This window comes from Erinaceus europaeus, chromosome 22, assembly GCF_950295315.1.
Source record: "Erinaceus europaeus chromosome 22, mEriEur2.1, whole genome shotgun sequence".
Taxonomy (NCBI): Eukaryota; Metazoa; Chordata; class Mammalia; order Eulipotyphla; family Erinaceidae; genus Erinaceus; species Erinaceus europaeus.
Genome location: NC_080183.1, coordinates 7779084 through 7802285, shown reverse-complemented (window position 1 = coordinate 7802285; position 23202 = coordinate 7779084). Strand labels below are relative to the sequence as shown.

General features: G+C 47.2%; 1 protein-coding gene across 1 annotated transcript in view; it reads right to left on the bottom strand.

Annotated features, from left to right (window-relative positions):
- FOXN3 (forkhead box N3) overlaps positions 1-12864 on the bottom strand; it is a 274905-nt gene extending 262041 nt beyond the window's left edge. The window contains exon 1 of the mRNA XM_007526825.3: positions 12749-12864. The gene's annotated coding sequence lies outside the window, so the exon portion shown is untranslated. The remainder of the gene's footprint in view (positions 1-12748) is intronic.
- Positions 12865-23202: the final 10338 nt, after the last annotated feature.

Genomic DNA, 23202 nt, shown 5'->3' with positions numbered 1-23202 from the left:
AAATAGCGGCTTCTAGCCTTTTTGTACACACACACACACACACACACACACACACACACACACACACACACACACACACAGACGTATCTCTGGGAGAGAAGCTGAATAAGAAGCATAGAGATAGGAGCTTGTTACAAGGTGGTGAGTTAGATAGATCCGGATCTCAAGAAGACGACCTATAGAATGTTCCAGAATGGGAACACATGACAAACAGTAGAAGGGGGCCAGGCAAATGGCACACTTGCACACCCGCTTAAGTGCACATTAACCATGCACAAGGGCCCAGGTTTGAGCCCCTGTTACCTATCTGTGTGGGGGTGGGGGATTGGCAAGCTTCACGAGTAGTGAAACAGGTCTGCAGAAGTCTCTCTCTCTCTCTCTTATGTATTTATATATTTATTTTTTTAATTATCTTTATTTATTACTGGATATAGACAGCCAGAAATTGAGAGGAAGGGGGGATAGAGAGGGACAGACACCTGCAGCCCTGCTTCACTGCTTGTGAAGCTTCCCCCCTGCAGGTGGGGACTGGGGGCTTGAACCTGGTTCCTTGTGCACTCAACCAGGTGCACCACAACCAGGCCCCAGAAGTCAGTCTCTCCCACAACCCTCCTCTAGCTCAGCTCTGGTTTATGATGGTGTGGAGGATTGAACCTGGGACTTTGGAGCCTCAGGCGTGAGAGTTTGCTCTCTCCCACACTATCTTTCCTTCCACTCTCAATTTTTCTCACCTAATCAAATGAAAACAGGAGAAAAATATGACTGCTAACACTGAGCCCTACTATTAACTCTGAGGGCAATAAAACCAAGTAACTAAAATTAAAATACAAAACCAGTAGATTCTTGAAACTAAGTCCTGTTTCTGTGAAGGATACAGTTAAATGCTGTCGTAATAACAGGCCGCTACTCAAAAATACTGGCCAAGCATCTCATTGCCCATCACACTCCACACAACACTCTGTTAAAAGAGCAGGTGGTTTCCTTTTAAAAAATCTCAGAGGCCTCAATGGAACATTCTAGAAATCACACAGAGCTTAGCACTGCTCAACCCTCTTCCAGTTCACCCCAGACTGACTTCAAACAGACGCCCATTCACCAGGTGGAACTAATCACAGGGACAGTCTATTAAACTCTAATTGGTTGGCCATTTGGGTCTTCCAGTCACTCCGACACCCAATTTCCTGTCTCGTTTTTGTTCATTTGGGAAAATATGCATTATAGATGAGGTAATGATATCCTCTGGCATTCAGGAGGGGGGAACTCAGAGATGCTGACATCTCCTCCGCTTCTGACAGAAGTGAAATGACACAGGGAGTGACCTTCAGCTGCTTGCTGTCAAGTGTAGTGGTGTTACAAACCCAACTTCTGCCCAAGAGTATCTGAGCGTTAGTTAAGGGCCAGCTGTCAGGGGGTCGGGCGGTAGCACAGCGGGTTAAGCGCACATGGTGCAAAGCGCAAGGACCGGCTTAAGGATCCCGGTTTGAGCCCCCGGCTCCCCACCTGCAGGAGAGTGGCTTCACACGCGGTGAAGCAGGTCTGTAGGTGTCTATCTTTCTTTCCCCCTCTCTGTCTTCCCCTGCTCTCTCCATTTCTCTCTGTCCTATCCAACAACAATGACACCAGTAACAGCGATAATAATAACCACAACAATGGTAAAACGACCAGGGTAACAAAAGGGAAAAAAATGGCCTCTAGGAGCAGTGGGTCCATGGTGCAGGCACTGAGCCCCAGCAATAACCCTGGAGGCAAAAAAAAACAAAAAAAAGAGAGCCAGCTCTTGGCCGGTGAAATAGCTCACTTGTCTAGTGCGCTACATTACGCTACCACGTGGCAACCCAGCCTGACCCCAGTGCACTGAAGGACACTGCACTGCTGTGGTGTCTCTCTCTCTCTCTCTCTCTCTCTCTGTGTCTCCCTAGCCCTACCTTTTTTTTTGCTTGTTTATTTGTTTTTTAAATTTATTTTCCCTTTTGTTGCCCTTGTTTTTTATTGTTGTTGTAGTTATTATTATTGTTGTTATTGACATCATCGTTGTTAGATAGGACAGAGAGAAATGGAGAGAGGAGGGGAAGACAGAGAGGGGGAGAGAAAGACAGACACCTGCAGACCTGCTTCACTGCCTGTGAAGCGACCCTTCTGCTGGTGGGGAGCCAGGGGCTCAAACCTGGATCCTTATGCCGGTCCTTGCGCTTCGCACCATCTGTGCTTAACCCGCTGTGTTACTGCCTGACTCCCGAGTTCTTGTTTTTTCCTTTGTTTTGGACTGGAGGGAGTCTGTCTCTAAACACTTTTTAGTGCACATTTATCTACCTATTCCCCCTCTTCCCCCTCCCACATCAACTCAAAGAACGCAGCTCCGAATCCCCAGCCCCCTGATGCCAAGAACCAGCAGAACACACCAGACTGAATCTAATCTGACAATTACAACTCACTTTCTCATTTCACTGGAGAACGTTTCACATTTCCTTATCTTCCTTCAGAGAATTTCTGTGCAACACCTTTTCAAAGGTGATATAACTAGATGTCTCAAAAAAAAAAAATCAACATATTTTACATGGTCTCCATCCCAGCCCTTGATGAGAAAGCAGCGTGTATGCTTCCCATGGAAATGGGCCCTTGAATTATTTATTTATTTATGCTTTTTTAATTTGACAGGACAGAGAGACACTGAAAGGAAAGAGGAGAGAGGGAGAGAGAGACACCAGCAGCACTGCACTGCTTCACCGCTTCTGAAGTTCTCACTGAAATGGGTTCTAACATGAGGGCACAGTCACGCTTTTGGCCTGGCCCACAATGTCCAGAAACACAAAGAATGTGGGTGACTTTCCAGCCATGTCATCACTCGGAGGGGGGACCAACTTAGAGACCCCAGCTTAGAACCACAACTCTGAGAAATAAGTAAGCGATTTCAACCAGTGTGGCATCTGCATTCTTAGGGGGACTCCAACCATGTATATTTAGGTGGCTGCCATGTTTGTTTGCCATGCGCACCGATCTCTGTTACTCCTTGAGCCCAGAATTCTGCATTTGGTCCCTCCATCCCACAATAAGGTCCAGGGTAGGGAGCTGGGGCTCAAACCTGCGTCCTTGCACATGGTGCTATGTGCCCCGAAGCAGGTGTGCCACCACCTGGCCTCCTTTAAAATATTTTAGAATAGGTTATATTAAAGATCGATCTTAGTCTCATGTCAGTTAACAGTCAGGAGTATACAGTCTTTTTAATTCTTTTTATTTTATTTATGTAGTTAGTTATCACTGGGGCTTCACTGCTCTAGGCTGAATGTTTTAGACAGAAAGAGAGGCAGCGAGAGAATGGGACACCACGGCATCAAAGATTGCTCCTGTGTGAAGACAGCGGGGCTCAAATCTGGGTCTCACGTATGACAAAGCTTCCGAGATCAGACGAGATCGGACGTGTTCTGGATGGTGTGGCCGGAGACAACGTATGACAAAGCAAATTTTGCTCCCTCTCCCTCTCCCTCTCCCTCTCCCTCTCCCTCTCCCTCTCCCTCTCCCTCTCCCTCTCCCTCTCCCTCTCCCTCTCCCTCTCCCTCTCTTTCTCTCCTTCTCTCCCCTCTCTCCCTCCCTTCCTCCCTTCCTTCCTCCAGTGCCGGGATCTAACCCAGAGCTTCACCCCTGAGAAGAACATACTTTATTGCTGAACTCCTCCCTGACCCAGTTTATATAGACATGTATATTTTTTCTTCTCTCCTATTTCCCTTCTTCCTTTTCTCCACCTCCTTCTCTCCTTCCTCTCTTCTCCCCTCAATCCCTTCCTTTCTTTTTAAGGTTTTATTATTTCTTTTTATTTTGTTAGGTTTTTACGAGCAGAACAGTGCTCACTATCCATGGAGTACCATTCTGTTTTTTGTCTCTGTTGCTCTCATGTGGTGCCAGGATCAAACCCGGGATTTCACACATCTGAGGCAGAAGGTCCGTTGCTGAGCCCTTTCTCACATGCAGGACCACGCGTTTCTAGTAACAATTATAGTCTTTTTGAGAGCCACCACTCAGAAATCCCAGGCAAGCACTGTGCCAAGTAGAACACGAGAATTCTTTTTAAAATATTTATTTATTGATTTATGTTATATGAGAGAGAACGAAGGTATCACTCTGGCAAAGGCTTCTTGGGGGATCAAACTCAGGACCTCAGGTCAGTGAAATAGCTCATTTGGCTAGTGCATTGCTTTGCCCTGTAGGGCACAAACCAGGGTCAAGCCTCGCCCCCGCCACAATGAGAGGAGATTTGGTGCTACGGACTCCCTCTCTGTCTCTCTCCCTCTCTCTTTCTCTCTCTCATCTACCTCTCTCTGTCTAAAAAACAAACACATAAAAAGACACACTCAGGGCCTCACCCTTGCATGTGCTGTCCTCTGTCAAGAATCCAGTTGTTTCATCTCCCTCCACACCATCTCTCCCTGACAAATATTACTGGCCCCATGTTACAGACAGAGAAAGGGGGGGCAGCAGGTTGGGTGCATGTGTGCGCCCAATGCTCACGGACCCATGTTTGAGCCCCCGGTCTGGTCCCCACCTGCAAGGAGAAAGCTTTGTGAGTAGTGAAGCAGGACTGCAGCTCTCTCTCTCTCTCTCTCTCTCTCTCTCTCTCTCTCTCCTCTTTCCCTATTGATTTCTGACTGTATCTAATACATAAAGATAATTTTTAAAAAAAAAAAAGCTTTAAAAGAAAGAGAAAGGGAAGTTCAGCAATCTTACAATCATTTCCAGAAATCTGCAGCTCAAAAATCACATTTGAAATACTTCCGTGATGAAAAGGAAAGACTGGTGCTTGACAATCTGGCTGACACATCCAGCCGAACCACCACAGCCTGGCTCCGGGATGCCAACTCACAGCTTCCACCTTAACCGGCGCTAGTTCACCAGGCCATTCCCTCTTCCCTGGAAGCTGACGCTGTTTTCGTTCTGTTCTCAAGTCCTGTTCAGGCTCTCTGCCCTCTCTCTCTCTCTCTGGGGCTCTAACTTCAGCCCTCAGGTCTCGGCCTCACTACAGCTAACAGCTTGGCTGCACAGTTATTCTGTCCAATTAGCCAAGCCCGTTTCCCTCAGAAGACTTGGTGTAATTTCAAAAATGGCTCATGAGGGATTCAAACTCTGAACTTGGGATTAAAGAGAGCCAGCTCTCCATCCCTCACGAAGTTCTTTCAACTGCTCTAGTTAGGGATGACGTGACCAGGGAAGCTGTCCCCGCTCAACAATCTACCCATGTCTCAATTTGTGCCTTTCCTTTCAGACCTCTGTGGCTATGTTTCTTTCTTTATGCACAGACACCAGCCCCGCAAAAAAAAAAAAATGGCTGCAACCACCAAGTGAACTGGCAAATATCCTTGCAGCATAAACAAAACAAAACAAAACAAAAGGTAAGGTGAGGTAACAGGGGCTGCCTTTCCCAGCAGGTGCAGGTCATGGCAGATCCCACTCAACATTTACAAGGCCAAAAGGTTGACTCAGAAATGCCTGCTCCCTCGGTGGGGACTTTTCCCCTTGTGTGAAAGTTTTCTAGGGAACACCTAAGGACATCCTCAGAGGTGCTAACTGGTCAGCCTACAAGAAAACTCCTTTCAGGGACTGGATGGTGGCGCACCTGGTTGAGTGCACATGTTTCAATTAAGGGGGCCAGGTGGTGGTGCACCCCAGTTAAACACATACATTATAATGTGCAAGGACCCGGGTTCAAGCCCCTGTCCCAACCTGCAGGGGGAAAGCTTTGCGAGTGGTGAAGCAGGGCTGCAGATGTCTCTCTGTCTCTCTCCCTCTATCTCCCCCTTTCTCTTGATTTCTGACTGTCTCTATCCAATAAATAAAGATAATAAAAAAAATTTTTTTAAAAAGAGAAAAAGACAACTCCCTTTCAGTCCATGAATCCCTTCTCAGGAGAGTTTTTTGTTTGTTTGTTTTGTTTAATCTGTTCACATTCATTCAGTTCTCATCTGTGGCTCAAGTCTAACTTCCCACGGTACTGAAGTAACTGAGATTAATTGCAGAATTTTTAATTACATGTGACCTCTCTGTCCACTGTGTTGTAAGCAACTTGTCTGATACCAGGGCACTGTGAAAAAAGTGATCTGTCACTGGCTATTTATGCCGAAAGCATTTTTATTACGACAAAAACAAGACTGTTCTAGCATTTAAAAATCCAACACCTGCACTCATGGGCTGACTTTTGAAAGGGCCTAAACAATAAGGACATGACAAGGAAACAGGGTGGCCATTTGTCTCCTATCGCTGGCTCTCAAAGCTTCAGCCTCCCATTTTGAACATGAATATCTTTTTTCTTTTTTCCTTCCTTTCAGGAGTCTCTTGTTCTTTTCATTGTATTCAACCAGAGAGAAAGGAGGAAAAGGAAAGAAAGAAAGAAAAAAAAAAAGACCTCATAAATGTCATTTCATATTCCAAACAATTTGCTATAGGCAACTACACCACCATTACTTTGTACAAATAAATTTACATAAATCATTACTAGAATGTTTTATCTTAGCAACATTAGTTGGTTCCCAGAGCACAAATTAAATGCATGCTTAAAGCAGAATATCTTAAAGTTCTTCCTATACTGGTTACTGAGACAGGATTCGAAATTTCCATCTAATTTCTCTTTCATAATAGAATTCCTTCAGTTGGCTTTGTGCATCTAGAAACTACATGTGTACTTTTGGGGGTGGGGTGGGGGTGGGGGTCTTGAAGCCAGCAGTGCAGTAGATGACTGTCACATTTGGCTCATTTTCCAGTGACGACGGCTCCCTCCGATTCCAAGGGTTTAGTTTTACAGGCTTGATTAGGGAGGCTGGGAGCCAGGGGAAACTAATACCGTCTTGTGAGTAAATGTTTTTTGTGTTTTTTTTTTTTTTCCGTCGTTGTTGTTGGCTATCCCTATCCAGGCACACTGGTCTTTAGTTGTGACTCAGCACCTTTTTTCTTTCCTCTTCTTTTTGGTAAACACCGTAAATAAACTCTCTCAAAAGGAGCTTGGTTTCCCGTGGCTGTTTGAGTTGGGAAGGTGCCTGTGTGGATCAGTGGCACTGCACCTGGTGAGGGTTCCCTGGCCAGAGGTCTACTCCACCTGGGTTTCAAAAGAAAGTCTTGTCTCTGCATTGAACACAGTGCCCGTCTGACAGTGAGCTGTACTTGTCAGCCACCGGGGCCTGGTGGGAAGTGGGGAGACAGGCTCACCAGCCTTGGTTCTGTTCTTTGCTGGCATGTCACCACAGCCCCCAAAGGCTGGATCTACCGTGCAGGGGTACAGGGCTATAGTTATCTGTTCATTTATTTTGACCAGCGCACCAGACTTTTCTGCTATTGATGGTGCCGGGGACTGAACCCAGACAGTCGTCCCTGTAGCTTCTTTCTGCTCCTAGGGCACTGTCCCACACACACCCCCAATTTTCTACCAACCTGTGGACTGCCATTCCCAAGACAGTGTCAGAGACAGACATCAGACTGTGGATTCAGCTAGTTAGCAGGACTAGAACTCCCATCTCCAGCTCCCATCATAGTTTCCACTCAGTATCGTCAGAAATTTCCGAACTGTTGCTGAGGAGTTATTCTGATGCAGTCTCCGCCCCCAGGTTTTACTACGCCCCGCGAAATCCTAGCATTGCCCCCTTCAACCAGTCCTGGCCTTACACGTCACCCCTGGTTGTTGCCCTATAAAAAGCCCCTCACCCCCCCCCTCTCTGGGCTCTCAGCTCTCCCTCTCTGAGGTCTCGGTCCCTGCTCTCCCCCTGTGGTCAGGTAGTGGGGACGGCCATTGCCGGCTGGCTCTACGTGGTCTGAACCAGACCCCCCCATCCTATAATAAAGATTTGTGTACCCCTTTGCTCTGGACGTCCGCTCTCTTCTCCGCGGTGCAGCCCGACACCAGACCACCACAACAACATCTGGCGCCCAACGTGGGGCACGAACCCACGACCCTGAGATTAAGAGTCTCATGCTCTACTGACTGAGCTAGAACCCACGACCCTGAGATTAAGAGTCTCATGCTCTACTGACTGAGCTAGCCGGGAACACACTGAGAAAAAAAAATGGCTAAGATTAAATGCCTTAGTTTATCTGTGGTCAGTTTTCAGTGGTTCCTTCGCTTAAGACAAAACCATTATTTGGTTTAAAACATGACGATCGATACCCAGTGCTCAGGAGAAGAGCAGAAGATTCCAAAAAAGAGCTTGTTTTAATTCAGTGTGGACTGGTTTCAGCATTCAGACTGCTCCACGAAGCCTGGATGCCTCATTTAAAAAAACTTATTATCTTTATTTATTTATTGTATAGAGATAGCAGCAAATTGAGAAAGTGGGTGGTTGAGAGGGAGAGACGCAGAGAGACACCTGCTTCACCATTCGCAAAGCTTTCCCCCTGTAGGTAGGGACCAGGGGCTCGAACCCAGGTTCTTGCATATTGAATAGGTATGTTCGACCAGGTGAGCCACCACCCAGCCCCTGGATGTCTCATTTATAAGACAACACTCATATCCAGGCTTCTGAAATGATACGGTCCCAATGTCATGTTGAGATTTAATTGGAAGTTATAAGTGGACAAATGGAAAATTCCTGGCCAAGTGTGAACAGTTTTCTATTTCAACCTATTTCTTCTTAAAAAAAAAAAAAGAGGATTGAATTATTAAATCAGAAGAGAGTGAGAGAATCAGAGCATCCTTCTGGCAGATGCTGGGTTGGGACTTGAACTCACGACTTCATGCCTGAAAGTCCTGTGCTCTACCATTGAGCAACTTCCTCAGTCACTCTTCCTCTCTGTCTTATGTGAATATTACTTATTCTCAGTCCTATTTCCTTTATGGTAAAAAGTTCCTGAAGTTTGGCGAGCACTTGTGCTGTACAAGAGCTTAGACCAGAGGGTAGTACTTTTTTTTTTCCTTTATTCTCTTTTTGATAAGTCAGAATCAACACTTGATGATTCTTGTTGAATTTACTCAACCCTGCATTATAACACAAAAGCTGCTATAGATAGTATCTGGAAATGAACAAACATGACTAGTTCCCAGTAAAACTTCATTTAGAGGCTTTGAAATCAGACTTCCCTCTAATTCTCAAGAGAGACAAAATGTTACTCTGCTTTTTCCAATCACATAAAAATATAAGAACCATTTTCAGCTTGTCTACACTGTGAAAACTATCAGAAGGTCATGCCAGCCCAGGGAATGGAAGATACTGCTTTTTGTTTTTTAATCCTGAAAGGTGAGGTGTCAGCAAAGTGTGCTGGGATACCCCCAAATTAATCAAGGCAGCTGACTCCCTGTCTCTCACAGAGGCCCTGGGCTTGAACCCCACACTGGCCTCAGATGGCTAGAGTTCTCTTAATATGTTCTCAACATCAACTTCCAAACTCATCTTCTTGACTTCCGCTTTCAACCTTTCCAGTCCACCTCTCTGCTCAGGTTTGTACCATGTGAACCTACAAGGACTGGCCTCACAGGTTCTTAGTCATCCTGGACTTTCTCAGAACATGGCTGCCATGCCCAGCTGGAGGTGGCTTTGAAGAGGAGGCAGGTGTGGAAGAGAGGAGCAATCAGACGTTTGTTTTTAAGAGAAGAGGCTAGAGCACTGCTCTGGCACAGACGGGGCTGGGACTCAAACCTGGGACCTATGCGTGCAAATCTCACACAATACTTTCTGAGCCATGTCCATGGTCTTGACGACAAGTCAACAATCAGGTAGAGGGGACTTCTGGAAGGCGTGGCCATGGGGTAGCAGGGAATGGGTCAGCTCTCCCCCCAAAACAACAAGTAAGCACAACAAGAGACCCGAGTTGCAGATGCAACCATGATTTCACCCTGACTTCCCTGGGCAGATGACCTCACCAGTGTGTCCTGGAACCTCGGCTGTCCAGAGCTCTACCCCACCAGGAAAAGATAGAAACAGGCTGAGGGTGGGGCCCTAGTCCAGGAGACCTGGGATTCCCACACAGACATGATGGGCCTAGACCTCTAACAGATCGCTCTCACCTTTGCTTGCCACTGGACATTTCCGTCAGGGACAACATAATGGACCCCTCTGTGGGCCCCTACAGGACCCTGCCCTCAATGTGGGTCAACAATGGCAGGGACAGCCCCATTCTCTGAAGGGAGCTTGGGCAACATACTCTACCACTTGAGGAAGATGGGTCCTGAAATGAGTGCAGCCTGGAATGTTCCTAGCCGTGACCACAGAACGCGAGCTCACACCTACAGGGATGCAGAGGTCACACAGGCTCCTGTGCTGAATATGGGCCCCAGAGCAAATCGATGGTGTTTATAGTTAACAATATTTAGATACTTTTCCCATATTTGGGAGCTACTCTCTTCCCTGATCCAGCTTTCTTGTCCTGTTGCCAACCCTGACACCATCTCCCCCGACAATACCTTGGGTCCACTGCATGTTAGCTGTCAGACTCAGGCAAAAACCAGTAAAGTCATGGGCCCCTTGGAATATACCTAAAATAGACCTACTAGCTTTTTCCAGAATGGAGACCTCCAAATCTCATCTGCTCTATTTTTGCCTTTAGGTTCATGATTAGTCAACAATTTGCTCTACTTTATATCTTAACCCTTTTTCAGCCCCCAGAATCCAGATGCTACCATGATGCCAACCTGACTTCCCACCAATGTGTCCTGGAGCCCTGCCTCCCCAGAGCCCTGCCCCACTAGGGAAAGAGAGAGACAGGCTGGGAGTATGGATCCACCTGCCAACGCCCATGTTCAGTGGGGAAGCAATTACAGAAGCCAGACCTTCCACCTTCTGCATCCCACAATGACCCTGGGTCCATGCTTTCACAGGGATAAAGAATAGGAAAGCTTTCAAGGGAGGGGAAGTGATATGGAGTTCTGGTGGTGGGAACTGTGTGGAATCGCACCCCTCTTATCCTATGGTCTTGTCAAACTTTCCATTAAATAAAAGAAAACAAAAGAAAAGAAAAGAAAAAGGAAAGAGAGAAATAGGCTGGAGGTACAGATAGACCTACCAATGCCCAAGTCCAAGTGGAAAAGCTATGACAGAAGCCAGACCTCCTACCTTCTGCACCCGCAAACTATCTGATCCATACTCCCAGTAGGGGAGAAGTGATAGGAGGAAGAGGATAAGAGGGCTCTGAACCCCAGCTCCATCAGCACCGGAGAAAGAGGAGGAGAAGGAGAGGGACAGATGGATGCAGAAATAGAGTTATCTGTGTGGCTCGGAGGGGCAAAGAGGATTGGACCTAGAAGAAAAAGGGGGGCAATTATGTCCAAATGTAGACAGTTGTAGAGATGATAGTTAACTCATGCCTGCAACCTTGGGCATCGCAGGGGGCTGTCCAGTGGGATTCAGAACTCTGGTGGTGGGAATGGTGTGGAATTATATCCCTGTTGACATGTAGTTTTGTAAATTAATACTGAATCACTAAAAAGAAAAAACATCAGGTAGACAGAGTCAACAAGAGCCAACAAGTTTTTTTTTTTTTCTCCTCCAGGGTTATTGCTGGGCTCGGTGCCTGCACCATGAATCCACCGCTCCTGGAGGCCATTTTTTTCCCCCTTTTGTTGCCCTTGTTGTAGCTTCGTTGTGGTTATTATTATTGCCCTTGTTGACGCAATTCGTTGTTGGATAGGACAGAGAGAAATGGAGAGAGGGGGGAAGACAGAGAAGGGGAAAGAAAGATAGACACCTGCAGACCTGCTTCACCGCCTGTGAAGCGACTCCCCTGCAGGTGGGGAGCTGGGGGCTCGAACCGGGATCCTTACGCCGGTCCCTGCGCTTTGCACCACATGCGCTTAACCCACTGCGCCACCGCCCGACCCCCAAGAGCCAACAAGTTTAAAGAAACAGAAAAGAAACTGTTTCAAAGAAACAGTTGGGGAGAGACCATAATAGTTATGCAAAAAGACCTTCAGGCCCGAGCCTCCAAGGTCCTGGGTTCAATTCCCAGCACCACCTTAAGTCAGAGCTATCAAGGTTGGGACAACCACTCTCCCCTGAAGGAAACTGCTTACCTGCCCAACTCCCTTTACAGGAGAACAGGTGGAGTCACTCCAGGGGTCAGGCTGGGACAGAGGATCAGAGTCCTCCAAACCCTGTGGGTTTCAGCCTGGACCCCCACCCCCTGGGGAGCGTCAATCCCAGCTTCCTGTCCTCCCTTTCACCCAACTGATCTCAGTGACAGAAGCTGCCAGAAGTCCTGCCACTTTCATGTCTTCCCAAATTATTTCACACCCAATCCTCCAAGTCTCTCAGTCTGTCCAGCCCTAAGGTGAGCAACACTACCGCCATGTTTTTCATGAGCAAGTTATGGCTCTTCCACTGACCTGTGAGTCCCAGAAGAGCCACTCTCTACCTAGCTAGACACCACCTGAATGATACTCAGTAATACATATTGAACTCAATTCTGTAATCAGGAAGATCAATGTAATTCAAGTGAAAATGTATTAGAGAGAGGAAAATGATTTTGAGGAACTAAAGCAGAAGCTAGACTTTGTACAGAATTTCCCAGCAATTTTTCAGTCATCTGGCAAGTCCATGAGACGCAGCTACATTTTAAAGAAAGGCCCGTTTTTATTATCTCAATGTCCAAATTGGGCTGTTCCCATTGCCGGTCAGATCAGCGCCATGAACATTAAGAAGATTTGGAAGGGGAGGGGGATGCCAATCGGTGGTGGTGGCCAGACAATCATTTGTCATTTGCATTTAAATATGACTGTGGTATTTCATTCACTTCATGCCATCTCCTTGGGGTGTCAGGAGTGGGAGTAGAGGAGGCAGAATGAGGGTACCTGAGTTGGAATGGGTCCAGGAAACCGAGGTCAGCATTGCTTCAGTCACTGGCAGGGCAGAGAGGTCTCCATAATCCCAGCACTGGCCTCCGGGCAGAAGATGCTTCTAGCAGCTGGAGGAGAGGAACAGAGGAAGACGGTGTTAGAGCCCAGAAGGGGCACCCACTCTCCTACCCACAGGGAAGCTCATCTCTGGTCTGACACTCCAGAAGGACACACTCCAGAGAAGTCGGCTATGACAACACTTCTTCTTCATTTTTCTTTTTTTTTTTTTTACCAGAGCACCACTCAGTCCCGGCTTATTTTATGATAGCATCTAGCATAAAGGGCAAAGCATGAGAGCACCAGGGCACATGTCAAGCCAGCGTCCCCCGCACACACCAGCAGAGGGGGCACAGTCTGCAGAGCCTGTGATTGCAAAATCACATTACACAGAGGGGCTGGGTACACCTACTTGAGTTCTAATCCCAGACCCCACTTGCAGGGGGATGCTTCACAAGTGGTGAAGCAGTGCTCTCTCTCCCTCTCTAGCTCTCCTTCCCTCAATTTCTTTCTGTCTCTATCCAGTAAGTAATAAATTAAATAAATATATAAAAATAATAAAATAAAACCTAAAAATAAAGACATTACAACAAATCAAATGACACAGGCCCTTCTGGAGAACAGTGGGCATCAAGTCAGAGTCTCCTCGGTGAGTTACAGGCTGATGGGCCGCAGTGAAGCAGCCCCTATGCAAACTAGGGGAGGCGGCACACCAGAGAGATCACATCACCTCTGGTGCAAGATAAACATTTAAGCCCATGTCTCAGGAGCCAACTCTGATGTGAAGAATGGCAGTAGCCCGTGAGCGACAGCATGAGATGTCAGGAAAACACAGGCTCAGTGGTTGTCTAACTGTCCAGCGAGCGCAGCCTTTGTCAGCACTGCGTCGGTGCAGACTCCTGGCCCACACTCAGTCTGCGGAATCTGAGTACGTAGAGGTGCAGGCTCAGCCATCTTTCCCCCCTTTTATGAGGCGGTGGGGAGAGAGAGGGGGAGATGAGGGCACCACTTCACCACCTCATAGCATGCCAGGGATCAACCCCGAAGCTGCACACACAGCAGGCACATGCAACAACGCCAAGAGCTATGGCAACAGCAACAACTACAGCAAGGGCAAAATGGGAAAAAAATGGCCTCCAGGAGCAGAGGATTCCTAGTGCAGGCACTGAGCCCCAGTGATAACCCTGGAGGCAAAATAAATAAATAAATAAATGAGTTTTAAAAAAACTCAAACAAACAAAAAAGAAAAGGGGGGGGGGATTTGAAATCTCCACCTTAGAGAGATTTTGTCCACCACCCACAGGAGAGAAGATTCACATTGCTGAGGTACAGCCTCTGTAGTTTTCTCTAATGGAGAGAAGGCTTTAAAGAGACAGTTTAAAGAGTCTAGAGAGAGAGTTTTGTTTCTGGTTGGAGTGGAGCAACAGGTCAGGAGAGCATGCAGACAATGGGAATGGATCTTGACATCGGGACAGGATTCTGACAGGTGGGAAAAGGCAAAAGTTGCAGGCATAGCCTTGGAGGTGAGAGGCAGAAGGCTCCACAGCTGAGCAGAGCAGCCAGGACTGGCTGGTGGCTGGAAACTTTAAAGGGGATCTGGGCGAGACAAGGTCACTGCCAAGGGCACACAGTTCCAGGGGACCCATGGCATCTCTATCTTATGTGAAGTCTCCCCACATAATGGTTAGAACTTGCTTATGTAGGGGCCAGGCGGTAGCGCACCTGGTACAGTTCACAGGCTGCAATGTGCAAGGACTCGAGTTCAAGTCTCCAGCTCCCACCTGCGGGAGGGAAGCTGCATGAGGGGTGAAGCAGGTCTGCAGGTGTCTCTCTTTCTCTCACCCTCTTTTTTTTTTAAATTTTTAAAATATTTATTTATTTATTTTCCCTTTTGTTGCCCTTGTGTTTTTTATTGTTGTAGTTATTATTATTGCTGTTTTTAATGTCGTCGCTGTTAAATAGGACAGAGAGAAATGGAGAGAGGAGGGGAAGACAGAGGGGGAGAGAAAGACAGACACCTGCAGACCTGCTTCACCGCCCGTGAAGTGACTCCCCTGCAGGTGGGGAGCAGGGGGCTTGAACCGGGATCCTTACACCAGTCCTTGTGCTTTGCACCACATGCACTTAACCCGCTGTGCTACCGCCTGACTCCCTCTCTCATCTCTCTTATCTCATCCCTCTCTTATCTTCCCCTTCCATCTCAATTTACCTCTGTCTCTCTCCATAAGAGACAAAATATTAGACAAAGAAATTACTCATGCTTTAAAACTGGCATTCAATAAACCAGATGACTTAAAGTTTCCTAATTTCAGTTTTCTTTCTCCATATTTCTCCTATTGGCTTCTCAAAACAGGAACACCTCAGCTGTGACCAGGATTAAATCCTGAGGCTTTGCCCAGGAGGAAGGCACAAAAGGGAAACTTAAAATAGGTGTAAGAACCGGAAATGTCTCGGTAGCCCCGGGCCATTCTGCAAAGGGGCAAAGTACTAGCATAGCTTTTGAAACCCCCTGAGGACATCCAGGGTTTGAGTTTTATAAAATAAATGGGCAACAGTTTGCCTTAGTCCCAAGGAAAAATCTAAACCAATACCCAACACTTCCAAGTAGAGGAGAAGAAAAATACTCTCCACTGATCAAGAAGACATGGCTTTTGTTTCTCGAACGCTGACATAAACAGAATGCTTTCTGTCCTCCTGCAGCCAGTTGAATTATGACAAGTGCAGACATTTTTGATATCACACAAGGCTCTGATGGAAGGAACTCGGATTCACAATCAGTGACAGTGTTTGTTCATCCCAGCTCCGCTCTCTAATCCCAGAATCATTAAGGGCAAGGCACTCACCCCCCACCGCCACCCAAACCACAGCTTTGCACTAATCCCGACAGATGCACTGTGGGAGGGGAGGTGGGCAGTGGTAGAGCACAGGCCTTGCGAGTATGGGACCCTCAGATTCCGGAGCCACATGAGCCAGAATGAGGCTCTGCTCCACCTTCTCAATCATAAATAGCCCCCTTTAGTTTAAAAGCATTGATTCACCCCACTTTCTCTGAGCAAACATGAAATCACGATGACCGCCATAATGGCGCCACTCAGAGGTTTAGAATAATCTCACTGAAGTCGTGGGTTCCTGGTCAACACCTGTTATGGGAGTGGCCTTTTGACAATATGCAAGTGAGATCTTTCCTGTGTCCTTGAGAATCTCCTTTTAAAGACTTGCAGATAGTGATTATGAGGAACAAGCTAGACATCCATCCAACCAACCCCCCTCTCCCCAGGAAGACTTCAAGGTAAATTTTTCACTCCTAATTTTTCCCTTTTATTCCTCTGACCATGAGAGGACATCCAGTTGTCTCCCAGCAGCTCCTGGTGAGCACAACTCAGTCTTCAGCAAAACAGACACAAACGACGGTGATAATTCATCATCTCTGCAGTAGTTGAGTTCCCGATGGGCCATTTACTAATTTACTTCCATATGTAACTGGCAGAGAGATTAATCAGGCTTCCTACTCAGAAGCCTGAATTGTGTTTTATCCCCTGAGCAGGCTAACGCTGGACACGAATTACACTTTTACAGAGAAAAAACCCAGAAAAGCTTGCTAGGAAGGGGGCCAGGCGGTGGCGCACCTGGTACAACTCACAAGCTGCAATGTGCAAGGACTCGAGTTCAAGTCCCCAGCTCCCACCTGCAGGAGGGAAGCTGCATGAGGGTGAAGCAGGGCTTCAGTCTCTCTCTTGCCCTCTTTTTAAATTTTTTAAATATTTATTTATTTATTTTCCCTTTTGTTGCCTTTGTGTTTTTTATTGTTGTAGTTATTATTATTGCTGTTCTTAATGTCGTCATCATTGTTAAATAGGACAGAGAGAAATGGAGAGAGGAGGGGGAGACAGGGAGGGGGAGAGAAAGACAGACACCTGCAGACCTGCTTCACCACCGGTGAAGCGACTCCCCTGCAGGTGGGGAGCCGGGGGCTCGAACCGGGATCCTTCCACTGGTGCACTGGCTGAGTGAGTGCACATGTGTCAAAGCACAAGGACTTGGATCCAGGCCCTACATTCTCACCTGCAGAGGGAAGCCTCACAAGTAGTTAAACAGTGCTGCAGAGTGTGTCTGTCTCTCTCCTTCGACACCTCCTTCTTTCTCTGTCTCTACTCAATTAAAAACAAAAGCCTGCTAGGAGGGTAAGGAGGTGAAGGGATGGGGACATAGGTAGAAGGGCCAAGTCGATGGTACTGGGTAAAAAAATAGACTTTTGGTTGGTGAGCTGATGCAGGCCATACAAAAGCCGGTTATAAAACACTTCCCATGAAAAGGCCATGCTGCTATTCCAACATTTTACACTTACAAAAAGATCTTTTTTTTCTTTTTGCCTCTAGGGTTATCGCTGGGGACGGGTACACTAAGAGTCTACTGCTCCTGGTGGCCGCTTTTTACCGCCCACTTTTTTTTTTTTTAATTAGATAAGACAGAAAGAAATTGAGAGAGGAGGATAGGGTGAGGGAAAGAAAGAGACCTGCAGACCTGCTTCACCACTTGTGAAGCGACCCCCCTACAGGTGGAGAGCCGGGGCTCAAACCGGGATCCTTGCACAGGTCCTTGTACTTTGTACTATGTGTGCTCATCCCTGCGCACCACCACCCAGCCCCTTACAAAAAGAAATTTTAAGGGTTGGGGAGATAGCATAATGGTTATGCAAAAAAAAAAAAAAATTCCTGCCTGAGGTTCTGAAGTCCCTGGTTCAATCCCTAGCACCAGCATTAGCCAGAGCTGAGCAGTACTCTGGTGTGAAAGAAAAGAAAAAGTCAAAAAGTATTTTCAAAGACTGTCGACTTCAGGTGTGAACACACACACACACACACACACACACACACACACACACACACACACACACACACACACACAGCTTTGCTCCTCAGGCCACTCAGAAGACTGGCTCCTTCTCGGGGTACTCCTGAGCTGTGTCTGCTGTCACTGCCAGCACAGGAAGTGCGAACACAGGAGCCAAAGCCGGCCCAGGTGCCGCCATGTCCCCTGGCCCTCCTTCAAGCACAGGGGCTCGGATTTCTGAAACTCCAGAGATCTTTCTGCCGCGTTGCTGTGCCCAGCTGTCCTCACTGCGCACTGCTCAGGCATTGGGGAGTGCTTGCTTCCTTTCTTCCACTCTTTGTACGGCTGTGAAGTTGGTGGAAGTTAGCAGCTGCTGGGTCCTGGTGAAGCAATGGCTGATGACCAGTAAACTTGACCCAACACCCCACCCCTACCGCCACCACCTCCAGCCCACATTAGTTTTAAAAACATTTTATTTATTTTAATGGGAAAGATAGATAGATAGATAGACAGATAGATAGACGGACAGATGGATAGATAGAGAGATGGAGAGACCAGAGCACTGATCAGCTTTGGTGGTGCTGGGGATTGAACCTGGGACTGTGGAGACTCAGGCATACAAATCTTCTTGCAGAATTGTGATACTTTCTCTCCAGCTCTTTCTTTCTCTCTCTCTTTCTTTCTTTCTTTCTTCTTTCTTTCTTTCTTTCTTCCCTTTTGTTGCCCTTGTTGTTTTATTGTTGTAGTTATTATTGTTGTCGTTGTTGGATAGGACAGAGAGAATTGGAGAGAGGAGGGGAAGACAGAGAGGAGGAGAGAAAGAGAGACACCTGCACACCTGCTTCACCGCCTGTGAAGCGACTCCCCTGCAGGTGGGGAGCCGGGGGCTCGAACCGGGATCCATATGTCGGTCCTTGTGCTTTGCGCCACCTGCGCTTAACCCGCTGTGCTACAGCCCGACTCCCCTCCAGCTCTTGACTTTGGTTTTTGAGTTTATCTTGGAGGTGACAGGGACAGTTGTTGGAGGACACTGGTGACACAGAGGGAACCAGCCAGTCCCAACACAGGGCTGGTTGTATCCAACACTGCCTGCAAGATTCAGTAGATAGAACCCTGAAGTAGATAGGACCCTGAAGATACATTATGGGTTTGATACACCTCCCCAGGTCACTAACTCTTCATGGTATGTATACACACATACACACATGCACACACACACACACTCACACAGGTGTACACACACACACATACAGGTGTACACACACATGCACACACACACGCACACTCATGCACACACTCACACACACTCAAACAGGTGCACACACATGCACACACACACTCATGCACACACTCACACAGGTGCACAGATATACACACATGCACGCACACTCATGCACACACACAAGTGCACACATATACACACATGAATGCACACTCATACAGGTGCACACACATGCACACACACACTCATGCACACACTCACACAGGTGCACACATATACACACATGCACACACACACTCACACAAGTGCACACATATACACACATGAACACACATGCACACGCACACACTATTTTGGGTAGAAACTGAGAGGAAAATAGAGAGGGAGTGAGAAAGTGAGACACCTGCAACCTTGCTTCACCATTCATGGCGCCTCCCCCTGCAGGTAGGGACTGGGGGCTTGAACCTGGATCTTCACTAGTGGTGATGTGTGCACTCAACCATGTATACCCCCACCTGGCCCTCATGTGGTTTTGGAAAAGTTACTTAGTTCAGGGTTCGTCGTCACAAGTCCCTCCTCTATACTGTGAGGAGTTTAATTCCCTTTTTAAAAGATCCATTTATTAGGCCGGGTGGTGCCACACCTGGTAGAGCACACGTGTTACCAGGTTACCATGAGCAAGGATCTGGCCCAAGCCCCTGGTCCCCATATGCAGAGAGAAAGTTTCTTAAGTAATGAAGCAGAGCTGCCGGTGTCTTTCTCTTTCCCTACCTATCTCCACCCTGCCTCTCGATTTCAACCTGTCTTTATGTGATAACTAATAAATAAGGAAATATTTAAAGAAAGAAAAGGCTTGGGAGTCGGGCTGTAGCGCAGCGGGTTAAGCGCAGGTGGCGCAAAGCACAAGGACTGGCATAAGGATCCCGGTTCGAACCCCGGCTCCCCACCTGCAGGGGAGTCGCTTCACAGGCGGTGAAGCAGGTCTGCAGGTGTCTATCTTTCTCTCCCCCTCTCTGTCTTCCCCTCCTCTCTCCGTTTCTCTCTGTCCTATCCAACAAAGACAACAACAACAATAATAACTACAACAATAAAACAACAAGGGCAACAAAAAGGAATAAATAAATAAAAATTAAAAAAAAGAAAGAAAAGGCTTGACTTAATAAATAACTTAGAGGGGAGTTGGGCTGTAGTGTAGCGGGTTAAGCGTAGGTGGCGCAAAGCGCAAGGACTGGCCTAAGGATCCCGGTTCTAGTCCCCGGCTCCCCACCTGCAGGGGAGTCACTTCACAGGCGGTGAAGCAGGTGTGCAGGTGTCTCTTTTTCTCTCCTCCTCTCTGTCTTCCCCTCCTCTCTCCATTTCTCTCTGTCCTATCTAACAATGACGACAACATCAACAACAATAAACACAACAATAAAACAACAAGGGCAACAAAAAGGACTAAATAAATAAATATTTTTTAAAAAATTCTTGAAAAAAATAAATAACTTAGATTATTAAGTAAAAGACCCATTTATTAGCTATTTCATGGGGTCAGGATAGAGGACCCAGCATAGGCAGGGCGAGGGGGCCCAAGTCTGGAGTAATATGCCCGTCCTGAGCTCTATCTGCTCAAGAAATCCTTAAAATTCCTTCTGCTTTAAACTATATTTTTAAAAACTTATTTAAATCAGAGAGAGAGAGAGAGAGAGAGAGGGAACCAGTGCACCACTCTGGCATTATGCAGTGGCTGGGGATTGTACTTGGGATCTCATGCCTGCAGGTCCTGGGCTCCATCACAACCCCCCCCCCCCATAGCTCTAAAATCTTGCTGTGATCATAATATCATAGATGATATAAAAAAAGCATTCACCTGGTTTCTGTGTTTACATGATATCAAACAGACAGAAAGTCTGGAAGCACTGAATGTGGCTGCACTCATGCAGATCTTTGCTGCTGTGACAGACACGCCCCGGGAAGCTCAGCCTCCAGCTGACGACACACAACAGACACCAGGGAACGCACACAGCCGAAGGCTGTTGAATAACATTTGCATTTATGAGGCTTTCAGAATTCAACACAAGCCAAGAGTCTGAAGTACAGTTTCAGGCACAACCAGAGCTGCGCACGTGCAGAAGTGATGGGCTTGATCTTGGGTTCCGGACACCTCACTCAAGTCGTCTCAGTCGCAAGGGATCTGAACAGGGTGCAGGAAGCACTCTCACTGAGCGCAAAGAGACTCTTGTGAGAATGTGGGGGGGCCTTCATCCCCACTGGTGCAAGAGGAGAGACCGTATGACATTTTATTTATTTATGATTGGATAGAGACAGACAGACATTGGGAAGGGTTGGGGAGATCCTCAGTGTCACATGTCCCAGAGTGATGCTCTGGTTCTCTCTTATTGATTAATAAGTAATTGAAACAAACAAACAAAACAGAACACTGCTCAGCTCTAGATTATGGTGGTGCAGGGGACTGAACCTGGGACCTTGGAGCCTTGGGTATGAGAGTCTCTTTGTACAATCTTTATGCTATCGACCCAGCATATATATCTTCAAGTGGAAGTGAGAGTATCTGGGTCACGGTAGCAGAAAGAGCAATGGTCTAGTTGGGGTAGATAGCCTAATGGCTATGCAAAGAGACCATGCCTGAGGCTCCAAAGTCCCAGGTTCAGTCCCCCACACCACCATAAACCAGAGCTAGGCACTGCTCTGATTTAAAAAAAAAAAAAAAGTCTAGAAACTCCCTGGAGAGACCAGGACATAGAATTTGCTCATTAAGGCAATTTCTTTGGACGATTCACGGGAGGTCTGAGAAGACTAAGCAAGAGGGAAGGTAGGCTGGCCTGGCCAGGGACTAGGGGTGGGGAAGCCGGAAGGCCAGCCCCTGCCTGGCCTGTGTCCTGTGAGCCCCAGAACCTTCAGGAGTCCCAGGACAAGGAAGACTCCTATTCCAATGAGCTCCGCCCGAGAAGTTTATCCTGGCAGCTCAAATACCAGTTACGTTTGGCAGTAGGATGGGTCTGAGCCTCTGTGTTTCTCTTATTCATTCCACGCCACCAACATTTGGGAGTCTCCAGATTTACTTTCTCTTCCCCAAATCAATTTCCTGGCCCAGCAAATGGAATGGAGTCTCCTACAGGCCCTGCCAGGAATTGAAATTCAAATGACTAGCTAGCTCAGCCTAGGGTTTTACCTTTAGTCTTATGTGTTTTTCTATTTTTATAAAAGAGAGTTAAAATTGTGTGGCAGAGACAGACTTTCTTTTCTTTTGCACCAGAAAATATTTCTGGATGATGACAGAATAAATGTAAATGTCCCAAGTGTTTCCCAACGGTGCCTGCTCTAGCACTCCGAAACAGACAAAAGTTGAGCTAGGTAACCAAAGGATTTCACTAAAACTTTTCTGACTGTAAATTTCAGACCCCAAGGTTAAGAAGCCCAAGGTTTCCAGGCTCTCAGTCATATCAGCAGAACACAGCATCATAAAGTTGCGCACTAGTAGTGTTGGGTTCCTTAGCCTCTGCGGGAACCATGCCAGGAGGCTCCTGCAGCTGTCACAGAGCCAGTGGCCCCTGCCTCATGCAAAGGCCCGAGCAAGGCAGACTCTGGGGAGGAGGTCTGTAAGCTTGCCTTTCTATCTGGAGGTGTCTTGAAAATCAACAGAGTTGGGTCTGAGGGGGTGATGCACTCCATTGAGCACACACATTACCATGCACAAGGACCTGGGTTCAAGTCCCAGCTCCCTACTAGCAGGGGGGCGAGGGGAGCTTCATGAGAGGTGAAGCAGGGTTACAGGAATCCCTCCTTCTCTGTCTTGCTGTCCCTTCTTAATTTTTATCTGTCCTATAAAAATTTTAATTAAAAAAAAAAAAGGAAAAGTGGTCACCAGGAGTCATGAATTCATTTTGCAGGCACCACACCCCAGAGAGCTTGTGGCAATTAAAATGAAAAACATCAAGAGTTGGGGGAGGGAGGGGCAGAGGAGCTCCTATTGCAGAAGGTCTGTCTTTCATATTATCCACCATTAAAAAAACAATAGGGGTGGGAGTCGGGCTGTAGCACAGCGGGTTATGCGCAGGCGGGGCAAAGTGCAAGGACCGACCTAAGGATCCCCGTTAGAGCCCTGGCTCCCCACCTGCAGGGGAGTCTCTTCACAGGCGGTGAAGCAGGTCTGCAGGTGTCTATCTTTCTCTCCTCCTCTCTGCCTTCCCCTCCTCCCTCCATTTCTCTCTGTCCTATCCAACAACGACAACAGTAATAACTACAACAATAAAACAACAAGGGCAACAAAAGGGAATAAGTAAATAAACAAAATAAAAAATAATAATAGGGGTTGGGGCATGGAGCACCTGGTTGAGCATACACATTACCAGGCACAAGGACC